This window comes from Colobus angolensis, unplaced genomic scaffold (assembly GCF_000951035.1).
Source record: "Colobus angolensis palliatus isolate OR3802 unplaced genomic scaffold, Cang.pa_1.0 Scaffold282, whole genome shotgun sequence".
NCBI lineage: Eukaryota > Metazoa > Chordata > Mammalia > Primates > Cercopithecidae > Colobus > Colobus angolensis.
In genome coordinates, this window is record NW_012116066.1 from 40,378 (window position 1) to 44,888 (window position 4,511).

Below are 4,511 nucleotides of genomic sequence, written 5' to 3' on the forward strand. Positions count from 1 at the left end.
TTACAGTGGAAGTGTCTTGCTACTAATGGGCAGTGAAGACAACTAGAGGTAGCTTTCGTCGCCATCTGCTGGATTTGGATGGCTTCTTCCCTGCATCCTGGTTTTTCGGGTTTTTGTTGTTGTTTTTCTCTTCTTTTCTTTCTTTTCTTTTCTTTTTTTTTTTTAATTTTTTTTTTTTTTGAGACAGGGTCTTGCTCTGTCACCCAGATTGGAGTGCAGTGGCACAATCTTGGCTCACTGCAACCTCTGCCTCTCAGGTTCAAGCGATCCACCTGTCTCATGCTACCTAGTAGCTGGGACTACCCTGGTGCGCTACCAAGTCCAGGTAATTTTTTTATTTTCACCATGGAGTTTCACCATATTGGCCAGGCTGGTCTCGAACTCCTGACAGCATGTGATCTGCCCGCCTTGGCCTCCCAAATTGCTGGGATTACAGGCGTGAACCACTGGGCTGGTCTTCGTCCTCTGAAAACTCTTGAGAGTGAAAAAGATGGTCTGAAAAAAAAGGCTTGGTCATGGCGGGGTGGGGGCATCACTGCATTCACGCGAACTGCACAGCACAGCTCATAACCTCATCCTGGATTTTCTTTTGGTTTTGAAAATATACTCGGTCAGTAATACTTAAGTAATCTTAGCAATTTCTTCATCTCATGACCTATGAATTAATCATCACTGCCTGGGAAATTGAAAAAGCATTTCAAATTAGTACAGGTAAGAACCTGGTCTAAATTGAGCGTACCCCACCCCACCACCAAACAAATTACATGAAACCCACCAGTTTAAAACGGTAACATAAAAAAAAAAAAAAATCCTTAGTTGTCAGAAATTTCTAAAGAGAATACTCCCTCATAGAGCTCCATTTGTGCCATATCTTCAAGGTATATATTTGAGTGTATGCAATTTTTCTTTAACCTTTTCACCCTTCTTAGGTGAGTGAAAACTTATTCAATAATTGTTCTTTTTTATTCCAATTTTTAAACAAATATCCAGTTTGCAAACCTGCCCCCTCCCCACACCCCCACTGTAATGCCAGTATATTAGCAGTGTATTCAGGCTTACAAATTAAAGTATTCGAGAAAATCAAAATTTCAGGCTGCCACTTTCTACATGGCTTCATCAGACCCTTAAAAACAATAGCAGGACCACCAGGCACTTGGACTTTTAAACTATGTCCTCCCCATCAGTCTCAGTGAAACTAAACATACATTAATTACTTATATAATGTGTTCTTTCTGTGTGTAACTTCTTCCCTCACTCCAATGCCTGAATATTTATAAATTCGGTCATTTAGCTAAGAACATAGCCTGGTTTAAATATTTTAAATACAGTTGAACCTTCTCACAATATAGCTCCTTGGTGCATTAATTTGCCAACTCCTCAAGTCAGACTCAGTCCCAATATAACTCTACACAGAAGTGTTCTCTAAAGGATACCATTGTTAGAAAGAATGGAACTTTATTTATATTTAATCTTGTACAGGAAATAGAAGTAACAGTTTAGTTCTGTTTCTTTTTCTTTTTCCATTAGAAAGCATATTCCCTCTGGTAATGGGAAATTTCCATAGGCTAAGGTTTATGTATCCCATTACTCCCCCACTAAAGTTGAAAACTCACTTGGCAAACATAGAAAAGGCAACAAAAACAGGCCAATTTAAGAATGTGTAGGACAAAGGTATCCAAGGACTGAGGCAGGTTTCAGAGTGGCTACTCTGACCAATTGCTTTCATCAGGCTTACTGGCTTCCACTTCGGCTTCACTCATATCCATGCATATTGCAAGCTGCTTTCTGGGGAAGAAAACAACAAAAATTCAGTATTTGGGATTGTGGATGAAATGAAATACACCTATGAGTATTTCATACCAGTATGAAAATGTCTACCCTCCCAACTGCTCCTGCACATTTTTCTGTGATACCTAGCCCCAGGCTTGCATTAGGTAGGGATGGTTGTTCTTTGTGTGCAGAATTTAAGAGAGGGCTAAAATACTCAGGATTCAAGATTTCTCTCTCTCTACCTACCTATCTATCTATCTATCTATCTATCATCTATTTATGTAATTTATCTATGTATCTAATTTTAGAGACAGGGTCTAGCTCTGTAGCACAGGCTGGAGGGCAGTGGCCGGATCACGGTTCACTGAAGCCTTGAACTTCAAGCTCAAGTTCGGAGTTCGGGTGTATGCTGCTAACATGCCCAGATAATTTAAAAAAAATTTTTGTAGAGATGAAGTCTCACTATATTGGTCAGCCTAGTCCTGAACTCCTGGACTCAAGCAATCCTCCTGACTTGTCCTCCCAGAGTGCTGGGATTACAGCCATAAGCCACCACACCAGCCCGAAAATTAATAATTTTTAATGCAAATATTTAACTTGATTCATTTCTATACTGCGTGAAAAATACCTTGATGCCCAGTTGCTATCGCCGGCATCCCACAGCTCAAGAGCGGCCCTGAGCCAGTGGCCTTGAGCTCCCTAAATTGCTCTTGGCACTGGAGGGTGGTAACGAGACATGGGTAGAGCCAAAGGCGTCCAGGGAAGTGCCCCAGCGTCCTGGGAACTGGGTAGCTCCAGAGCAAGCCGCTTACCGGCGAACACGTCGGGATATTCAGAGCGTGGGAAAATGCTGTCTAGCTCCTTCAGGTGCAACCTGCTGAACGCACTGGTGCTGAAGAGACGCTGCTAATATTGAGGTTGTGGCTCCTCCGAGGAGGAGTCCTGGGCTGGAAGCCTCAGGCTGCTACTGTGAGGGCTCCTGGTCGCCACCGTCGCCCTTCTGGTTCTACTTGACCGTGGGGTCGGCAGCTCCCACGCAGACATGACTTTCTACTTCTGCTCCGGCTCCCTGCTCGGGTTCGGACCGTATTTTCTTCTCATTGTCTCCTCCCGCTTCAATCACCGAAGTCCCTACAGCCTTCGCATCTAGAAAGGAGGAAAGGCAAAGAGATTGAGGAGAGAGATAAGAGAGAGATATATCAGGGCGTTTGGCGCGGGCATAGGGCAGCATAGAACCGCAGCCTGAGAGAGGAGGCGCAGCAGCGTCCGGTCCACGCGTCCCTCTCCGGGAAAGTTCCCTTCCGAGAGTTCCCCAAAGCACCGGTCCGTGTCCCCAGACAGGCACTGACTGTCGCCTTCCTGGAGCTCATGGAACAGGAAACCCAGGCCGGGGTCACCTGTGTCTTCGTGGCCGGATCTGGGCTGGGAACCCATCTGGGAGCGCGGTGGATGAAGCGTTGCGCCTCCGCGGATTCTGCGCTGGGGTCCTCCGACTCCTCTGAGTTCCAGAGCGTGGACTTTGGGTCCCACGACTGCAGGTGGCTGGGAGTTGGCTGCTGCTCTGGTCGCCGCTGCTTCTGGTGTGTGTGTGGCAGAAGGCCCTGCTGGCAGGCGCTCACGGCGCGAGCGTGGCCGTTAAATCAGGGACACATTCGTGGTCAGGGCACGAGGAGGGGTGGAGGGGTCGGGCATGTGTGGGGACCTTCGATCCATTTTGAGGCTTCGTTGACCACTCCCACTGCGGGCGGGGTGACTGCAGGAGGAAGGGGTTGAGCTGTCTGGTGCGAGTCGAAATTGAGGCAGGATCACCTTCCAGGATTACAATACTTATTTTAATTATCTCCAGTTATTTTGAGGTAAGTAATGAAGTAGACATCACCAGATATCTATAATACTAACTCGTTATAATAAGAAGAAATAAGAAGTTGGAGTGGTAAATCATTATTTTTTCAACTTCATGACATCATATTTTTTTCTGGTTATTTCTAGTTAAATCTATTTCACTACTGATATAGTTACCACTAGATATCTGTAGTATAAATTCATTATTTCACAAAAAAATAAGAATTTGAGTTTGTGAAGACTGTGCTTTCAAACATCACTGCACTCCAGCGTAGGCAACACGGCGAGGTGCTGTCTCAAAAAAAGAAAGAGAAAGAAGGAAATGAAGGAAGGAAGGTAAGAAAGGAAAGAAAGGACAGAAAAGAAGGAAAGAAAATGGAAGGAAAAGGAAAAGAGAAAAAAGGAAAGAAAGAAAGAAAAGAAAGTATTTATGAGAATATTTTCTCACCTTCTTGTCTTTAGCGTAGGACAGGCAAGCTGCCAAATTGGAATTTTACCCGGATGGTGATTGAGCGGGTGGTGAGACAGAGCAACTTTTATTGAACCAGTATTGCTCCTTGCAGAACAGCGCTAACCCGTAGGCAGTGCACCCGGAGCCAGCAGCAGATGGGCTGTTGGCAGCTGTATTTATACCTACTTTTAATTATGTGCTAATCAATAGATAGGTTATTGAGAACTTTCAAGAAAACGAGTGAGGAGTATCCAGAAAATACAAGGTAACTTCCTGGCTATTGCCATGGCCCCTGGCTATGGCAGTTGTAAATTGTCTTTACAGTGGAAGTGTCTTGCTACTAATGGGCAGTGAAGACAACTAGAGGTAGCTTTCGTCGCCATCTGCTGGATTTGGATGGCTTCTTCCCTGCATCCTGGTTTTTCGGGTTTTTGTTGTTGTTTTTCTC